The sequence below is a fragment of the Talpa occidentalis genome, unplaced genomic scaffold, assembly GCF_014898055.3.
Source record: "Talpa occidentalis isolate TD23 unplaced genomic scaffold, MPIMG_talOcc4v2.1 talOcc4.6, whole genome shotgun sequence".
NCBI classification, from domain to species: Eukaryota; Metazoa; Chordata; class Mammalia; order Eulipotyphla; family Talpidae; genus Talpa; species Talpa occidentalis.
In genome coordinates, this window is record NW_023604972.1 from 109,658,862 (window position 1) to 109,680,136 (window position 21,275).

Here is a 21,275-nt window from a genome sequence, read left to right on the forward strand (position 1 = left end):
ATTAAATATGTACCTATAAATTAGTAAATAGACACTGGCCAACACCTTCTGAGTACCCCGTCTCCCCACCATCGGTCTTTCCCTTGGAACCATGCTAACATATCCAGGGCCCCAAAACTAAAAGATTAACACCTGGCTACATAAAGGAGTTCTGCAACTAGGGCTTTTATTGGCCAATAAGGTCATGCACTGTCATTTAAATATTCTGACACCACAGGGTCAGAGGCTTTTATATAAATTAGCTTAGTTTTAATGAGTTTTATTTAATTCGTACTAATATATTGCTGGTGGTGCTCTGTAAGACAAGGAGGAATGACCCCATTTCATCCTATTCATCCTTTTCTGATTGTTCTAGATTCTTCTGAGGTTAAAATGACTCACGAAGTTGACATGAAATTTCATCTCATTTACTAGTAATTTCTTAAATCAAAGATTTAAGATACTGAGAACATGGAGTGAGAGAATTAGTGTATAGGAGACATAACTGGACAAAGTAATTGCTGAGAGAAAATTTCCTGATGGTGAAAAAGTTTGATGAGACATGGTTTGTTTTAAGACATTATATGTCTGGGGCCTCCCTGGTGGTGCAAGGGTTAAGACGCAGCATGATGAAGCTATCTGCACCAACTGCAGCACAAGTTTGATCCCCGGCCAGGGAGGTGACCCACATGGTTCAGCAGACCTCTCCTGTCTTGCCTGCTGCTCCCCTCAGCAGTGTATTTCAGTCAGTCTTCCTGTTCTGTTCCTTGCTCTGTCTCCGGTGAATACTCTCACCCTCCCACAACTCTGGCCTATACCACAGTTCTTGTATGCATAAATAAATAAATCTTCCAAAAAAAAAGATATTCTATGTCCATGAGAATTTGTTTTATAATAATTTTAGATCTGACTGAAGAATCAATAATTATAATGCATTTTGTTTAATATATATCTCACTCAATTTTTATTGTCAGTACTCTAAAGGACATTCCATAAGAAATATCTCAACAGAAAATTTGGTAAATATAAGCATACAGAGGTGTATAAGCAAATGAGGTATGATTGCTCTGTAGTGCTCATGTTCAGTGTTCAACAGCTGCTTTTTGACATAAAGTTAAAAAAAAAAGAGAAGCATATTTGTACTTATGTAGCTTTCCAGAAGTTTCTGATGATTCCTAATCCCAAGTCATTATCAATTAACTATAAGGCAATATCAATATGTGCACTAAGAACCCCTCAAATTGATATTTGTGAAAGGGAGAATATTTCCAAAAACAAAAGTTTCAAATGTCTGTAAATTTAAATTTTGTAAATCTACAGAGAATAAAAATACTAGTTAAAAAAGAATAATTCCAGTTTGAGCAACATTAATAAAAACTATTTGAAGAATTAAATTTTCAAAAATGCAATCCTTTCTAATTTTTATCAAGTATATGTATAATCTATCTAAAGTTATAAACCACTTAACTTTGTGATATGATCTTTTGAATATTTACATGTATATAAAAACAGTATTATTTTTTATATTTGTTTACTTATAAGACATTATTGCAAGAATTTATGTCAGAGGAAAGAATATCTGAATCCAGTCTTCATTTTCTACTTATTCTTTCTTCCCTTTCTCAAGGCTAATCTTTCATATTAAAAAAGGAGAAAGGCTAGTATAAATAGGTACAAAGTCCTTCTCCTGTTTTTAGGTCTGTCTTTACTTCTCCATATCCCTAAAACATATGCCACTATTACTATGAAGATTTTATTTATTTATTTATTTATTTATTTATTTATTTATTTATTTATAAGATTTATTTATTTTTACATAAGAGCTGGGGTACAGGCCAGAAGCAGCAGGGTGAGAGGATTCACCAGAGACAGAGCAGGAGCAGATCAGGCAGACGACCAAAATACATTGCTGAGGGGAACAGTGGGCAAGACAGGAGAGGTCTGCCATGTGGAAAGCCAGAAGAGGTCTGCCATGGCTGCGGACAGGAGCTGTGGTCAACCCACTGTGCCACCAGGGAGGCCCACTATTATAAAGATTTTAAAAAGCACACTGTACTTTAGGAATTGTTTGTAACCAAATAACATCTATTGAATGTCTACTGTGGGTTAGCTACTATAATTTTGATCATTCACATTTGTATTTCCTTCTTTAAACAAGAAAGTTGACAGATTTCCATAAAAATAAAAATGTTATCTATGCTACTTGATGAAGGAAACATTACCAGAATCCAGTGAATAAACTCATTTATTTTATGCTTGCCATCTTTTCCTTCATGAGCCCATGAGATCCATATATTCAGGTGTAATTTAATCTGCTACTGAGCCCAAGAGCTGTGGTGATGCTAGGATTTTTACCTTTCATTGCACTTCTGTTGTCGGTTCATTTCTCATCTCCCTCCATGCCCCGTAGAACTGATCTGAGTACAGAAACCCTTTGAAGTCATTTGGAATTTTGTGCTCTGATGAGGCCTGAAGGACATTCAAAGCAAGAAACATGGCCATGCTTGCAAATAAGGTGAAAATTCAGTCAGCTTTACTAATGTGTTGCTTGTACCTCAAGGCATATCTATATGTGTGTGCGCATATATATCTGTAATAAAAACAGAGCAAAGCAAATTTTCATTTTTCAAAAATCAGAGCACTTTTATGGATAGGTTTACTAAATTTAAATGTTACTTCATTTATGGAAGATAGATTAAGTAAATTAGTGAAAGAAATGCTTTCAAGAACACATTTACTTGTTCATAACATCTAAATCAACATTTGATATATACATTCCTTTGAAAATAATGTATTTTAAGACAGATTTTGAAACAAAAGCACAGCTAATAGTTCTGATATTCTGATATACTCAGGCACACAGGCCCAAATTTTAAAATCACATCAAACATAATTGTCATTTTTCAATTTAAGCGGTAAATATGTGACATAAAGGCTGGAACAGCAAAATCCATTTCAGTTTTGCAGGCCTGCGTGCAAAAGAACTACAGGAAGACTTCAGGGCTGGAAGCTTCACCACAGCCCAGCCTTTTAACTTTTGGCAATTTATTCTAGTAGCTCTAGCAAATGAATCTAAATTATTTTTCCCCCCAACATTTGAAGAATTAGGCCAGTCACAGGCCCTGAGAGAAACCAGCACCTACTGGTCAGTGTGTCCTCCTCAGATGCCTGATTTATGACTTCAGTGTGTCTCTTCACCAAGTACTAAATTGCAATAACTTCAGTCATCTTTCTTTCATGACCCAACTTCAAGGATGGCAGTTGCTGTCTGCAAATGCTACTTCTGTGATATCTCAATTAAATTCTCACATTAAGTTCTTTTGTGTTAAAATCTCTAATTTAGTTTCTTTTTTTTTTTTTTTGAATGGCAAGAGGAGATTACATATTTGATTTGATGCACAGTTATTTAGGGATTTTATTTAGGTGACCATGTATTTTGAATCTGTTGATTGTAACCAACTCCCATACATTTGGTACATATCTTAAATATGTTATTAAATGTAATCCCAAATGAAATTCTGGGTAGCAATGTTAATAGAATCAGAATTTTTCCTAGCATTTACCTCACATATCTTGAAGTTAAGAATTACTACCTTCCCCCCCTTTTCTGTTGTTTGCAGTATTGAAAATTATATCAATATTGAAAAATTAGGTTGCAATATTGAAAATTAAACTCTAGCATTTCAGTAAACAGAAGTAATAATGTTGCAAGAATTTTTATCATGCTACTTAGCTTTCTAAAATGCACATGTGATTATCTTACATAAAACCATTAAATGTTTATACCATTACATCACATGAAGTCCACACACAGATACTGGTTTCTTTGTGATAAACCCCAGAAAGTAGAGTGAGGTTTCTTGAAATAATACTCCTAGAACCCTTACAAATTTAGTGATATTAAAACATTCAAAATATTATTGTATTACTTCTTTACTTGTATGTCTCCCCTATTAGATTATAAATCCTATGAAATCAGAGACCATGTGGTATTCACTATTGCTTATGATGAGCACATTGTATAACTTGCAGAATAATCTCAATAAATGTGTACTTACTTTCTTCTATAAACACACACACACACACACAAAGGGAGTAATAGCACTATTAAAAAGACTTCCACATTAGACTGGATAAGTACCTTATTTGCTTGCATGATTAACATGGCATCTTTAAACAGGATGATTGGGAAAGCAAGTTTGTCCTCACACTAATAGCAGACATTGAATGATAACATTCGATTATTATGGCTCTCCATATCTTGTGACCAGTGAAAATTCTTTTTGAATCCTGATAACTGTACCATAGTCAGTTGTAATCTTGGGTATTTTCATCAATTGTTCTGTGTTTGCATTCGTACTGTATTAAGAATTTGCCAAGATTAAGGATTTGAATGAGAAAATGTTATCCTTTCAGCAACCCTTTTGCTTTTATTAGCCCATTCCCAGTGTAAGTTAGAGATGAAACTTTATCACTTTCTTTGTAATAAAAAAGTTTTAATCTTTTTTTAAAACATCATGCTTCTTTTTTCAAGCACTATATACATTCTCCAGAAAAATACTTTTATATGATGGAAACAAAACATATTTTCAAGATCTAGAATATAAATATTAAAGTATTTTAGTCTGTTCATTTTTAAAATCATCAAAGATATCACATAAAGAACATTTCCCAGATGAGTTTTTAAAATGGAAAATTAAATATATTTTCCACCATTTTGAAGAGGAGATTGAAGCTAGAACTGACTTCACTGTTTGAGCTGAGGCACATCGCTGTAGTACCCACACCACACTACTGATATGCTCACATATGGATGGGCTACATTTGGAAAAGCTTAATAATTTTGAATCTTCTTTTAAAAGAGCTCTTGTATCAAAAAAAAGGAATTTTCTCCTTTCTAGAGTACTCTAACATTTGTGTCTTGGAGGCCACATATTTAATATTTATATCAGAATTAAAAGTATATCATACATGTTCCTTTTTATTAAACTTCACATTGGCTCATCAATTCAGTGGTTTCATAAAATGTCTCTCAATATGCAAAAAATATTAGTTAAAAATATATGCACTATCAAATTTCCCCAGAATTACATGATTTCATTCCTTTGCAAGACTTCAGAAAGCACTGATGGACTACAGAATTCAATGAGAAACAGCTGAAAATTAACCAACTCTTTCCTGGAAATACACATACACATATACATTCCATATTATTTACAACTTCAGTATTCTCAAGGATTTTCTGAAAGCATCCATATTTTTAGGGTCAGGTGTGAAATGATTGAAAATTCTTTATCTCAAAACCTATGTCTGCGTAAATAGTCTGCATAGACTCTGTACATTTCATCATGTCCAGAATGGAATTTTCCACCTTCAGTTCATTCCTACAGATACCAGTACATTTCCAATCTCAGTGACTCATAACTTGATTTATAATCCAGAAACTTGGGAGTTATACTTTCCTCATTTTCTTTCAGTCCTCTCCTCTACTAACTAACGAGTTATGTTGATTCTATGCACTAACTAATTTTTCTTGAATATGATGTATTCTTTTATCTTCTTTCCAACCCTATGAACATTCATTTTCTCCTGTCCAAAATCACCACCTCTGGCCTTGCTGTACTGAATCACTTCTTCATAAAACAGCCAAAATGAGCATTCTAAAATACAAAAATGATCATCTGATTACTACACAATTTGGAACCCATCAGGATAAAACCAAACACTTTATTATGGTTTGAAGACCAGTTTTAGTTTGCTCTCCTGAAAAATCCAACAAGCATTATAGGCTCCTGTCACAGTAAACTATAAGAGCACTCAGTTCTGAGATGTCTGTTAATGCTATGGAACCTTGGTTTAGAATTATTTTTGTGGAACCAGTTATAAAGTACCTTTACACAGCAGTAATTGTTGGAGTTAAAGACAAAGTAACAAATAACCGTCAGAATGGGTTCTAATCTTAAATTTGACACTGGAGAAAGTAATACAACTTTTCTGGGTCTCTATTTCATTAGTAAAAACAAGTGAAGTTACTACTTTATCTTTGGCAGTCTATAGTTTGCTTTTGTATTTCCTTTCTCAAGGCTAGTATAACCAAGTTAACATGCTATCATCTAGTGGTTTTATTTAAATGAGATTTATTAAATATACTCAGTTTAAAGAAAAGGAAGATAATGATAACTACTTTGCCAGTATTAAAATATAATTATTATTGATTTTCTAATAATCACAAAAATACTCATTTTGAAGCTTTGACTAAAATAACATTGTGTGTTCTGTGAAAATAATTGTTTATTAAGTTTTATATTTGCATTAGTTTTTTATTATTTATATAATTTCATATTTTTATTTTGTTTTTATTTTATATAATTACCACTTTTTCTTTGTACTCTGCATTTTTTAAGTGGAACTTATATCATCTTTTAGACTCAGTGCACCATGAAACAAGTCAATTAAAAGAGGAAATAAACCAAACAACTTGAGAATAATCTGTTAGGAGACAAATTAGATAACTGTATTATCACTGTTGGATAAAGGAATAAACATTAGGACTTTCTTTCTTTCTTTTTTTTTTTTTAAAGATTTATTTATTTATTTATACAAGCACTGGGTACAGTCAGAAGTGAGAGAATTCACCAGAGCCAGAGCGGGGATCAGAACAGGCAGACTGATGAAATACACTGCTGAGGGGAGCAGTGGGTGAGACAGGAGAGGTCTGCCACGCCATGTGGGACCCTCGCTGGTGGCCGGGGATGGAACTGGTGCTGCAGAGGCTGCGGGCAGCTTCCCAGCCCAGCGCTCAACCGCTGCGCCATCAGGGGAGGCCCAATTAAGACTTTCTTTTTTTTTTTTTTTAAATAATAAATTTTATTTTTATATTCCCCATACAATTTCAACCCCCCATTCTGACCCCAATCCCTCCCCTCCCGCCCCCCCACCCCCCAAAAAGTGTCTCTGGTTCATAGTTTTTTGTTGATTTTGATTTTCACTTTCTTATAGTTATTCATTTTCCTGGTCCCTTATTTAACTTATCTAGATTCCTGCTATGAGTGAGACCATATGGTATTTTTCTTTTTCTTTCTGGCTTATTTCGCTGAGCATGATCCCTTCCAGCGCCATCCATGTTGCTGCAAATTGCATGTGTTTATCTTTTTTGAATGCTGAGTAATATTCCATGGTATATATGTACCACATCTTCTTGATCCAGTCATCTATTTTTGGGCATTTGGGCTGTTTCCAAAGCTTAGCTATTGTAAATAGTGCTGCTATAAACATAAGGGTGCAGGTATTCTTTGGAATTGATGTTCCAATTAAGACTTTCTTAATGGATAATGCAATCTGAAAAATATTTTGAGACATGTTTTTGCTATCAGTAGCAAAGGTTATACTTTGATTCTAGTTGAACTAGTATACTAGTTATACTTCATTTGACTCTCCATATATGCCATACACTATCCCAAAATGTTCTAAGTCTAACTTTGACCCTCCACATATGTTAGGAGGCTCACACCTGTGGATGGATTCATATGGGTTCCCTGATTAGATACTTTATATCAATAGTTAGGGTCAGCTAATAAAAGTGAATCAAAGAAGAAAGGAAGAATGTGTAACTCTTCTTCCCAGCTACTTTCCTACTCCATAGTTATTTCTCTGACTTAACTACCTTGTGCCATGAGGTTATTATTAACTAAGAATATAGTGAAATAGTGCTTCATCCTGGGCTGCAGATCCATTATTACCTTCTCTGAAAATTTTCTGAGGAACTCAGGGAGAAATATAAAGTAATTTTAGGGTCAGAATAGGCTGGATTTGAATCCCATCTCTATGATACACTAATATTAAAATAGGAAAGGCATTTACTATTTCTAGGTCTGTTTTATTATTTGAAGAGCTTTTAAGATTGTTGCGACAATAGAGATAAAATAAGAAACCTGACATTTGTATTTTCTCAGTAAATGGTAACTACTTTTAGATTTGTTACTACTTTTCTCTGTAATGGTTATTTTTTATGCAAGGATTTACCCTAAAGCAATATGTCACAGTTGGAAACAGAGCTAGTATTTTAAGATGTCTGAACACATAAACTCAGAAATGTACATACTATGCTGGTAATTGAAGAAAAAGCCAATGGTAAGATATGCCAAAATACATAAAGCAAGGCTAGCATTCTATTAAGTAAATTTAGGAACTTACACTGAATTCTTACCAACAGAGATATATTCTCAGAATTCTGTTTGGCACACATTTCTTTGTCAGAGCAATTAGTCTAATGCTACCATAAACTCTTATGTTAGAATAAACTCTGATTCAGCAAACCTAGGTATTTTTTTTATCACATTTATATCTTAATTTGGTGAATGTTAAACAGAAAATTCTAGATCCTAAAATGTAAACAGATATCAAACCTTGTATTAATTAAATCAGTACATTCACTGAAGGTTTAAAAATGTATATGCACATGTTCTCTAAGAACATCAGAGTAAAGCTACCTTTACTAGAATTATATAAGGAAAAAATCAACTGCAAAGAATTTTATTAACTAAGTGAATATTTGGTGTAAAGTGCATAATAGTATTATTTATATATGTAGTGGGTATAGCACTACTGATTTTGTCAGATTTCATAACTGATACAGATTTATATACTCTTAACTTCCCTCCACTTTATCATATTTTTCTTTGTATATAATTTGGTAGGGTTCATCTTTCTTTTCACTGAACTATGAAAATTTTTAAAATAGCATCAACCAGTAGTAAAAGAAAAAAACACATAAAATACTTTAATTATTTATTAAATAAATTTAATTTCTACCTATGACAACATCAAAACTAAAATAAACACAAATTCTGCCTGGCAACAAACCACAATAGACAGAAATCAGAAACAAGTAATAAAAAAAGGAGGAAAAAATGAACTTACTGTCAAAAGTGAACAACTGTACAATAAATAAAATGCTCTTGGAAATGGCAATAAATAGAATTAAAATCCAATAAAAAAGATAGAGAATATCAGAAAACTTGCAAAAACGAAGTGCAAATGTCTCAACATATAAATGTGATACTAATTTGAGCCATTATATGTGTAATATCAATTAAATTTAACTTGAGAGAGCATTTTTCACATTGCAAGATGACACAATTTCTAAAGTAGAATGCTAATGGAGGGTACTTAGATAATTTATATAAATATTCAAGGGCATGTGCCCTTTGACTGAGCAATCCTAGTTTGGAAAGTCAGCCCAGGGACATAGTGGCATGTGCACAAAAACGTGTACAACACTGTTTACAATGGCATTTATAACTCCCATGTAAAGGAGTGGAAAGTGACTGAGTGTTTATTAACAGGTGCCTGGTGAATTAGACTATGATGGATATAATGAAAAATAATGTATAAAAAGGGGGAATAGCTCTTTATTTAGAATTTCTAAGCAGATAGTGTAATCTTATTTGTGTTTAAAAACAAGGACAATAATAGACATTTCTACTACTTTGCATGCACATAATGTCAAGGATGAAGATTCTAGTTGTACTTTAGTACAATTAAAATATGTCCTTATCACTTTGAAAGCAGTGACATATCTATTTTTTTTCTCAAAGTCTGGTCTTAATTACCATGACTTGGTTTTCTCTGTAGAAATGAATTGGCTTTGGGGCCTCCCTGGTGGCATAGGGCTTAAGTATCAGTGCTACCATTGTGATGGCCCCTCTGGCCATCCTGCCCTCCACAATGGCCTGAGTTCAATTCCCAGCCAGGAAGCTAACCCACAGGCACAGCAGACCTCTCTTTTTTACCCACTGCTCCCCTTAGCAGTGTATTTCAGTAAATCTACCTGTTCTGTTCCCCACACTGTCTCTGGTGAATTCTCTCACCCTCTGAACCTCTGGGCTACACCCCAGTTCTTCAACTTCTATGCAAAATAAATAAAATCTTTTAAAAAATAGATTTATTTCTAAAGGAAAAGATAATTTTCTAAAGATCATACTTCAATAGCATATCAACCTATATATTCAAATATCTTCTAAAGGTGGGGTATTTACTGGCTGGTATTAATTATAATATAATTAATAAAAATTAAAGGGTGCTTTGCAACTTACATAGCAAGTTGGTCTAAATTTTCTCTTTTGATATAACCACCATGTGAGGAAAGTTAGAAATATAATTGTGTGTTCATGGAGGCATATTTAGAAAAAATATTATGCTAACATTTAATTTATGTTATACTAGAAGATCCCTAAAAGTATGTCTCCCAACTTAATTTCTTCTTGGTCCATTAATTAGTATAAGATTTAGTTTTGTTGAATGACTCCATGGGCTTGAAGAAACTGATTTCTTTATAACCCCTAACATTCTTTGGTGCTTCTTTTCCTCCAATGACATAGTGATACAAATAATACATGAAATAGAAAAGAATTATATGAAATAGTAAATGATATTATGATTTTTAAAAGACTAATCAAAATTAAAAAAATATATGCATTGCCAAAATTTAATGTAGCTAGGGCCAACCTAAAGAAAATAAAAGAATAAGAACCTAGAAGTAGCACAGAATTTAAATATTGGATGTTAATTATCCAATGAATGTCAAATGCCCAGGCCAGATGTCAAATCTAACAAATTTATTGTATAGAGTATATTATCCAATCACATTGTTATTTGTAAACCAACCTAGACCTCACAATGACACATGGCTATCCTTACTATGACTAATAATGTTGTTCAGCATTTAACTTCTCTTTTATTCAGTCTCATAACTAGCTATTTTTTCACTTTATAATTCTAAGAGTTCATTTAGAATATTTTTCAATATCTTAAATTTCTATTACCTCCTGTCATTTCTATGCAGCTATCCTTTTCCTTGGAATACCTTTTTCCACAGCTCATTACTGTAATTACTATAATTTCCTTTACATCTCAGGTCATATTAACTTCCATTGGGTAAAGTTTCTTGATTCCCAAATCCATGTTAGGTACCACACCTATGTTTTTCTATATGACTATACTTCCTCTATCATTAATATGTAATACTTGTGCTGAGTTGGCAAAAAAAAAAGTGTTACAGGTGGTTTCATAGTACAGACAATACGTCAGCAGGACAATAGGAAATAAGACTAGAAATAATAGGTCACAATTAGATGTTCTTGCCTGTGAAGGCAAAGACCAATAGCTCCAATGTCCAGCACAGTCCCTAGTAAATAACAGCTTTAAAGAAATACTTGCTAAAGAACTGAATGAATGACTGATAGATCACAATATTCTAAGTTAGAATATAATACTTGCCATGGAAATCACAGCTGACATTATTACAAGTAGGAATGAAATATGAAACGAAAACTTAAAAACAAGAAAGTAGGGCCTCTCCGGTGGTGCAGCGGTTGAGCGCTGGGTTGCGAAGCTGCCCGCAGCCTCTGCAGCGCCAGTTCGTTCCCAGGCTGCTCCCCGACTGCTCCCCGGCCATGGGAGGAGGGGCGCAGACCTCTCCTGCAGCCCGCTGCTCCCCTCAGCAGTGTACTTCGGTCCTTCTGCCTGCTCTGCTCCCCGCTCTGGCTCTGGTGAATTCTCTCACCCTCCCACGCTTCTGACTGTACCCAGTGCTTGTATGTATACATCAATCAATCAATCAATCAATAAATAAATCTTAAAAAAAAAAACAAGAAAGTACTTGGCCTCATGTTACAATCCATTTACTAATTTATTTTAGCCAAAACTAGTGAGGACGACTATCACAGAAGAGACAGGAAAAGAAGTTTGGTACTCTTAAAGACTTCAAATGCCATGCTAAGATGTTTTAGTTCATCCTTCAGGAAAGTAATGGAGATGCAATGGAACATTTAAATCAGGGATTGCTATCAAGACTTCCTGTTTCAGAAAAATAAATGGCAGCAATTAAGAGGATCTATTAGATGGAGAGTATAGGTGGCAAAAAAACTGGATAAATTATTGAAAGAATATAGAAGTGGGATGATAAGGATGTGACTCAAGAAGCCAACAATGGAATGAGGCAGGAAAAACTGACGTGAGTAATTGCTTTGGAAGAATACTATAAAAAGGTACATAATAAAAGGAGAGTAAACCTGATTAATATTTGTATCCATTTACTTGGTTAGTGGGTAACTTTGAAATGTTACCAAGATATACAAATGCATATAGCCAATAAACAAGTGGAAAAACAGGCAAAGATTTTAGACAAGAGGTATATGCTGTAGAGACATATTTGAAGTTATGAAGAATTAAAATGATAGTTTTAATTTTGGGAGAGGGTAAGCTCACCCATGGAAAACAAACTTATCCACACAAAAGTCTAGGAACTGAAAAGATAATTTGAACTCCCTAGCAGGGTTCCTTAAAAACTTCATCTGTAGTTTAATCAAGATTCTATATACTTTTATTTTACTCTTAAAAAAGGAATACATGAGTATATATCAATGCATCTACCTAGTGTAGGAAAGAAGGTTCTTTCTCAAGGTGTGCCTGAAAAGAGCCAGCCGCCCCTCCATAAACACTCTAATAGTGGGCTTGCCAGGTCTCCTGCACCTGGCAATGTCCAGCTCAGCAAAGTTACCAGGAGGGTAGAGGTGACAGTTGAGAGGAAGAAGGTAGATCTACCTCTGAGCCAGATGCTCTGGAATCCACTCCCCTGATGTCCAAGCAGGGACTTCTGTGAACTGGGGGCCAAGCGTAGCCACCATATGAACTTTAAAATCAGGACAAGGCACAACTGCTCCTTTTTCCTCTTAGCCATGTGTGCAACAGCTTAGATCCAAGAGTTCTAGAAGGACACACCCTTCCACTTGCTGACTTCCTCTTGCCCTGTGGGCTCCCGAGAGGGCCTTCATCCATGAAGGAATGCCTCTAGCTGCCATCTTGCCACATGTGGGATAGGACTGAGCTGTTGTCTCTTTAGAAGGGATGTTTTTTGGGATAGCTCAGATAGCATCTGGCCACAGTGCTAACAATAATTTTTGTTCTCTTTTTTCTCTCTCTTGCTTTGAATCTGCTCCCCTTTCTTCACTCACTTCATGAATAAAACCCTTAGTGTTTCTCACTAAATGGCTCTTTTGGGGTCATTTTCTACATTCTTAAACAGGAGGGCGATGGCCCAGTAAGGGGGTCATCTCCTTTCCTCTGGCTTGCCTCATTTCACCAACATATTCAGTTAAAAAAACAACATGACAACAAAACTGTATGTAGTTCTAAGTAGAAAAATAAATTTCCTATAGTAACAATTATTCCTTTGCTCTATTATGTCCTTGTTGTTTTGTGACTTGATTTACTAAATTGTAAACCCACAATTCCACAAACTATAATTCCACAAAAATGCAAATTAAAAATGAATGAAGTATATATGCTGCACTATTAAATATGTTAGAATACAGAGGGTCACATAAGGTTATCCACATTTTATAACTTCAAGATTAGATTGCAAAACATTTTAAATTTACTTTGAGGCATTTGCAAGATATAGTGCATATTTTTTAATATATATCATTTAGCTTACCTTCAGGTAAATGCCTGATTATGAAATTTTATAGATAGGATATCAAGGATATAAGCTCTATGCCCCCATTATCCTTTTAGCCTCTTGTAGTGTTTCTCTGATTAAGTTTTAAGTGGCCAGTGAAGAGGGAACAGTCTGTACTCTAAAGAATTAATTTCAATATAACTGAAGTAAAAACAAATCAGAAAAGAAATCATTGCTCTTGGAGAATATGTATGTGTTTCCCTTGGCCTAAATATGGCGAGAGGATGATATATCAACATCTCACTTAACTATCCCTTCCAGTCACTGCTATTTTTCTATAGGTACTTCAAGACCTTAATTGAATTCTACATAGTTCTACATCATGTTACTTTGTTATTTTCTTTTTAATTTTTTAAGTGTTAGCCCCTATGGTTAGTGGTTCCACTGAGCAGAGAGTGTGCTAAGCTGATCACAGAGTAATCAACTAAAACAACAAGCCAAAAAATGAAAGAAGTTAAGTTTTTAATTGCTTGTTGTAATGTTATATAAGAAATCTAGTCAGGAGCTACCCTGGGGCCACAAGGGGTTAAGACGAAGCACTATGAAGGTATGTACAGCCACTGCAGCACAAGTTCGATCCCTGACCAGGGAGGTGACCCACATGGTGCAGCAGACCTCTCCTGTCTCACCCACTGCTCCCCTCAGCAGTGTTCTGCTCCCCACACTGTCCTGCTCCCTATTCTGTCTCTGATGAATCCTCTCACCCCCCCCCCATCTCTGGCCTGCACCCCATTCTTGTATGCATAAATAAATAAATCTTTAAAAAAAAATCTAGTCAGAGAAAACACTAACTCTCCCTTTCCCATTTTCACCCTGGACAGTTGAACAATTTGAAGGCTGGGTAGAGAAGAAGAGACATCGGGGTTATTCACTATTTAGGGAACCCCTAAGAAAGTCTCTAGTAGTTTTATGCACTGTGGTGATGGGGGGCAGGATACAGGGGAAAGCCAGGAGTAGAAAAGTACTGGTACTAACTCAGAGTGGGGTAAAGTGTCTTCAAGACTATACTTCCTCCCTTATAGAGGGCCTCTGCTCAAGGCCTGAGATAAGCAGAACTAGGAATGAAGGTATAGAAGTTTCAATGTATATATGGGAAGAGACTGACTAGTGAGGCGAGCTTGAATCCTTGACTGCTACTCTCTTCAGAAACTGCTATGTCCAGGCGTGCAAGCCTGCATGGGAAGGGTAGATTTGCCGTGAGGCCCAGGTGGAGCTTTTACCATGCCTGTGATGACGCCTAAAAATCACAAAGATTTTTAACATGGAGCTAGGTTCCTCACCATGTCTATATTTCTAGAATGTTATAAAAAAATTCTTTGCTTTCTTTGACATGAAACCAAGTGACTTATAATTAGGCTAGAGTTGTATTATGTGTCTAACCGAGTTCAGCATGACTACTCTACAAATTCCACCTCTTCTTGATAACTTGACTACAAATTCCACCTCTTCTTGATAACTAAGTAATAAATATTTTGAAATAGATACTTTTTTATTAGTGTTTCAGGTATAAAATAGATATATAAAGGTCACTTTTTATATCAATCAATGCATGGCTAATAAACAAGTATGTATCACATAATTTAGCCATTCTAGTTCTTTTCTTAAAAGCATTTTATGTTTCTCATTTATTTGTAAGGGAAAAATAAAATATAAAAATATACTAAATGCTCCTATTTTAGCATCCACTAAAATAAGAACTTTAGATAAAAAGTAATAGCATTATACTAATTTGTGGCAAATTTACATTGTTCATTAGTTATCTAATAGCCAATTAATGTAACCTGAAGCAGGACAAGAGAGATTGCAAAAATACACTATCATGGATTGCTGATTTGTGGAGCACATGCCATGTGCACTCTTTGTGTGTTTTCCCATAGCAATATTTACGGTATGGCTCTAAGTTCTAAGCAAGAGAACTGCACAATAACATCACAAACTGCAGCCTATATAGCATATTTTCTGTACTTCTTGATATTGCATTGTCTTTTGTTAAAAGACAGGCCCTATCCTTTTATTTTTCTTTTGTTCTGTTAAAAAACTAGAGCTGGATTAAAAAAAGATAAGCACATGCAATTTGCAGCAACATGGATGGCGCTGGAAGGGATCATGCTCAGCGAAATAAGCCAGAAAGAAAAAGAAAAATACCGGATGGTCTCACTCATAGCAGGAATCCAGAAACCTAAATAAGGGACCAGGAAAAAGAATAACTATAAGAAAGAAAAAATCAAAATCAGCAAACAACTATGAACCAGAGACACATGGGGGGGTGGGGCGGGGTGGGGGGAAGGAGGGATTGGGGTCAAAATAAGGGGGTTACAATTGTATGGGGAATATAATAATAAAATTAAAAAAAATAATTGCTTAAATTGATTACATGTTGAAATGACAATATTTTAAATGTTATATGAAATAAAATATATTATTGGAAAAAAAAACCTAGAGCTGGAACAAGATTGTTACAGAGAAGAGTCATAGGGAGGGAAATAGTTGATTGACTATCGCTTACATGGTTAAATTATTTGTCCTTAAATTTTGAATTCTCAATCTTTTTTTTTAAAGATTTATTTTATTTATTAATGCATAGAAGAGCTGGGGTATAGGCCAGAGGTGCAGGGGTTGTGGTGAGGGTGAGAGGATTCACCAGAGACAGATTGGGGAACAGAACAGGCAGATTGACTGAAATACACTATGAGGGGAGCAGCAGGCAAGACCTGAGAGGTCTGCTGAGCCATGTGGGTAGCTCCCTGGCAGGGGATCAAACTCCTGCTGCAGTGGCTGCCTGATAGTTTCATTGTGCTGAGACTTAACCCCTTGTGCCACCAGAGAGGTCCTGATTTCTCAAGCTTAAGGCATTATAGGTTTTGATTTTGATTTGCTTACACAGACTGCTAAGATAATAGAATTTCTCAGTCTAATGGGCTCCTTGTTTAGTTCAACAGTCTCATTAATACTTTTCATTTTGAATTAAATTTTACCTAATTTTTAATTGTGATCCCTGCTTTTGTTAGTTTTCAATTACCTGAAAGGTTTTCCTCCATCTTATTTCTGGGTTTTGGTGTTCCTCTGTTCTTGACTACGGCCATGAAGAATTCAAATCTACATTTAGGCAAAGCAATGTTTATTAGTCACAATAAAAATTAAAAAAAAAAAAAAGAGAATGTGTGTCCTTTACCCCTTATAAGTTACATACTTGGGCATACTTTTTGAATTGTATTATGTTCAAGATACAAACAATAACGTGAATGGACTCTAAAAAAAAAAGTACACCTGGTATGAAAACTGGGTGGGCAAAGTTCTTGCCCACCCAAACAACTAGGAGGAATGATGGGGAACTCCGTGCATAAATGGGGTACAGTGGGCCACTCAATCTATCCCTTTCTGGGGGTTACTGTGCAGGTTCTTCAAGAGTCTTGGTTTATTGGATTAGGCAAGAGTTTATAAGTAGTTTTATCAGCTCCTAAGCAGGTTGGGGTGTGAGTCTCTGCTTTTCCCCTTTTATAGGCCTGCCTGTAGGATAAGCATTTCTTTGGTCTCCGTGGGTTTTACTGGCTCTGGCACGTATGCCTTGGGTCCTGGGGTCCTGGTATATTGTCCTTTAATTTTATTAGGAATCGGCCTCCTTGATCTAACTGCCTAACAGTTCCTTTGTTTCCATTTTGTTATTAGTATTCAGATTTGCTTATAATAGAAACTACATAGATAGAGTTTGTATAATTAACACAATCTTAGAGTCTAGATCATTTAACAGGGAAATTATAACTTTAAAAAAATCATTAATTGATAATATTGCCTAGTATTTGTCTATAATACTGTTTTGATTTTTTTTTTTTTTACTATTTTACCTTTTTTATCACAGCTTAATTATACACACATGCCCATGTGCAGAATAAGCTTAGGTCAGAGGAAACCTCCAGGAGGAAGGCTTCCTGGGGACAAATGTCTGAGGTTATGAACCCAACCTCTGATTTCTGAGATATCTGTGAGATGTTGGTTCAACTATGGTTGCATATTCTTGTGGGACTCCTCTATATTCCACATTAACAATAATTATAATAACTATTAGGTATATAGTTCCATCATAGGAGCACAGCTCCACATCCTTAGCTTGGGGAAAGGATCACTATCATTCTTATATCATAGATGAGGGAGCTGAGACACCCCTGGGGTCACTTGGATTAAGAGAGTACTCGAGGTTTTGGGCTCAGATATGGCCTAAGATTCCAGGTATTTTATTTTTTTTAATATTTTTCTACATTTTTATTTTACTTCCATCAAACATCCATGCTCATACCCTATTTGCCTTCCTACCCTCAACTCTCTTCCCTGTTCCCTCTGGTAACCATTATTTTCATTTTGCCAAATTCAATTTTTATTCTTACTATCTATATATTTTGGGGGGGTATTTATATTATATAAATAAAACCATATAATACCTGCCCATCTTTTGACTTGTTTCACTCAATATAATCACCTTGATGTCTACCCATTCTGTCCCAAATGCCACTGTTTCATCCTTCTTTACAGCTGTGTAATACTCCATTTTGTATATGTTCCATGTGTACTACAATTTCTCTATCCATTCAACCATTAGCAGGCACTTGGACTGGTTCCATGACTTGGCAATTGTGAACAGTGATGCTGTGTACACGGGCACAGGTAAATCTTTTCATATTAGAGTTTTCATATTATTTGGATAAATACATATATTAGGATAAACTGCTGGGTCATACAGAATTTCCATCTTTATTTTTTTAAGAAATCTCCATACCACTTTCCACAGGGGTTGTACCAACTTGCATTCCCACCAACAGCTGATGAGAGTTCTATTTCTATGTTCACTGCAACCTTGTCAATATTTGTTAATTCCTTTTTTTTTTTTTTTTTTTAGATGGGCCATTCTCAGGGATGAGGTGGTATCTTAGTATGGTTTTAATTTGCATTTCCCTTATAGTAAGTGATCATTTAACATTTTCTCATATGTATGTAGGCCACCTGAATGTCTCCTTTAGAGAACTGTCTATATTAGGCCCTCTGCCCATTTTTAATTGGTCATTTGTTTCTTTGTTGTTACATTGTGTAAGAACTTGTAAATTTTGGAGATTAACCTTTTGTCAGATGTGTGGTATGGAAATATTTTTTTCCATTCTTTAGGTAACAGTTTTGTTTTTCTGATGGTTTCTTTTGAGGTATAAAAACTTTTAAGTTTGTTGTAGTTTTACCTGTTCATTTATTGCTTTTGTTTCCCTTCCTGGCTTTGTAATTTGGGGATTGTGCCTGATTCGCTTCAACTTCCACACTAATATGGAAGTTCCACAATTCTTTTCAGGGTTCACCAGTGTGTATCTTCTGATATAACCTGAATGCTACTGAAGACAAACCACTTATGAGTGTAGTCTAGAGACACAAGTATAAAGACAATAAAAGAAGGAACGAGACAGGAAAAGAAAAGGAATTGCCCCCAGATCCTTGACAAATGATGAAATGGAAGATGTATACTTCTTCTACCAAAATTTGTTTTTAAAGTTTGCTCCATGAAGTTCAACTCACCACAGCTCTGTGATACTGTGTGATTCTGTGATCTGTGATACTGTGCAGGTCTCAAGACAGGGATAGAGGCAGGAAACCTGCACACAAAACAAGAGACTGTAACCAACTACAAGAAATAATAACACAGAGGCCTCCCCGGTGGCGCAATGGGTTGAGCGCAGCGCTGTGAAGCTGTCTGCAGCCTCTTCAGCGCCGGTTAGATTCCCAGCCGGCCAGGGATTCCCACATGGCGCAGCAGACCTCTCCTGTCTGGCCGGCTGCTCTTCTCAGCAATGTACTTCAGCCCTTCTGTCTATTCTGCTCGCTGCTCTGTCTCTGGTGAATTCTCTCACCCTCCCGGGCCTGTGGCCTGTACCCTACTACTTGCATAAATAAATAAATCTTTAAAAAAAAAAGAAATAATAACACAGTGATCTTCTTTCTTTCTCAATCAATAACCCATCATCTCACTTCATCAGTATTTAGCAGTAACTGCAGCAAACTGGCTCCATCACCCTAAACCTTTGCCAAAATTGCGTTGGCAAGAAAATAAGGCAGGTGTAGAGAACTGTATCATACCAAAACAAATTGTTACATCTTCCACCCTAAATAGTCCTACTTCACAAGATCCACATTTAAATAACTGCTTTGAACCCAATGCAAAAATGTTTAACTTCCTCAATCCCCTCTTCTGTGTTAATATTTATGTTTTTATTTTTACACATTTCTCTCCACATTACCTCTTCAACTCAAGAATTATCAGAGTAGCAAGATGTTTTCCAAATGTTTCTTTTGTTTGCCCAATATTTGCATATGAATTCCAAGCCATGTAATTGCTATATATTTATATGTAATATTAATTCTAGTATTAATGTATAATTTAATTTATTTATTATAATTTATTTATTTATTATAATTTATTTATTTATTTATACAAGCACTGGGGACAGTCAGAAGCGTGGGAGGGTGAGAGAATTCACCAGAGCCAGAGCAGGGAACAGAACAGGCAGACTGACGAAATTCACTGCTGAGGGGAGCAGTGGGTGGCAGGAGAGGTCTGCGGGCCATGTGGGACCGGCTGGGGATCGAACCCGCGCTGCAGAGGCTGTCGGCAGCTTTGCAACCCAGTGCTCAACCATTGCACCACCGGGGAGGACCCTTAATTTATCATTTTAATTCAATTATTGACTTGATAATAATTTCTTAGTTTTCTTCCTATTTCTACAATTCCTTTATTGTTCTGCTATAAACTTTGTAGTGCTTTCTTATATTTTCAAATCGGATATACAAATTTATACTGTCTGTGTTTGGTTTGTTTTGTTTCCTTTATATCATTTGCTTTTTGGTGAGATTCTTCAAATGGAGAGTACAATTTTGATGTTTTTTTTTACTAATATCTCCTTTTTCCTCATATTCCTTTTAGAGCTTGAATTACGTATGTATGAGCTCTTTGGAGTACTAAACCAGGACACCTAATTTCTTTCATTTCTATTTTATAACATAGAAGAAAATGGCACATGTTTTCCATGGTATCAGCCTGGTACCTGGGACCTTCACAGCTGACCAAGTGTTTATGGGGAATCAATATTTCAGTACACATACACCTATCAGCTGCTCAAAGACTTCATAAAGTCCAGTAAGTGGGAAATTTTGTTCTGAAGTTCTTATGATATTCATATTTCTATTTCTTTCATTTGGTGACATTACTTTTCTCAACAGTGATAGAATTTTTTTGGTTTGTTTATACAGTGATTACTTTGAATTTATAGAGCATATTTTTTGAATCCCAAAGCATTTTGGAGGAGTGGGGGTAACTCTAAGTGCTTCTCTTCAAAACTGTTGATATATTCTAGAAATCCTCATCTACTTCCTTCATCAATTTTGACTCAGCAAATTCCATTGTCTATCCCTCATGTTACTTATCCCTCATGTTACTTTTATGATTTGTACATATCTTTGTATTACTTAGTTTGGTGCTCCCAAAGCACTCATTAGGGTTATCCTGTTGGTGTCTCTAACACAATGGCAAACTAACAAGTGGAAAAAGCCACATATTTCTGTTGTAGCTGGTCAGGCAATTTGGCTCTCTGCTGAGGCACAAAGAGAAGATTTCTCAGATCTTTCTGAAGCAACATGCAAACTTTTCCCAGTTACATGGAACATTCACCCCAGAGTACATTCCTGTTGTAAATCTACTAGGCTTAAATTATGATCACTTGTAGCAAGGTGAATGCAAGTTGCATCTACGGTC

The 21,275-nt window shown here is 35.4% G+C and overlaps 1 long non-coding RNA gene across 1 annotated transcript; it reads right to left on the reverse strand.

Moving 5' to 3' along the window:
• Positions 1–5,050: 5,050 nt before the first annotated feature.
• On the reverse strand, positions 5,051–19,118 carry LOC119260530 (uncharacterized). The gene is made up of 3 exons (XR_005128741.2): positions 19,046–19,118; positions 16,518–16,594; positions 5,051–5,639 (listed from the first exon to the last, which is right to left on the reverse strand). It is a non-coding gene; the product is annotated as an uncharacterized LOC119260530 (long non-coding RNA).
• Between the last annotated feature and the right edge of the window lie 2,157 nt (positions 19,119–21,275).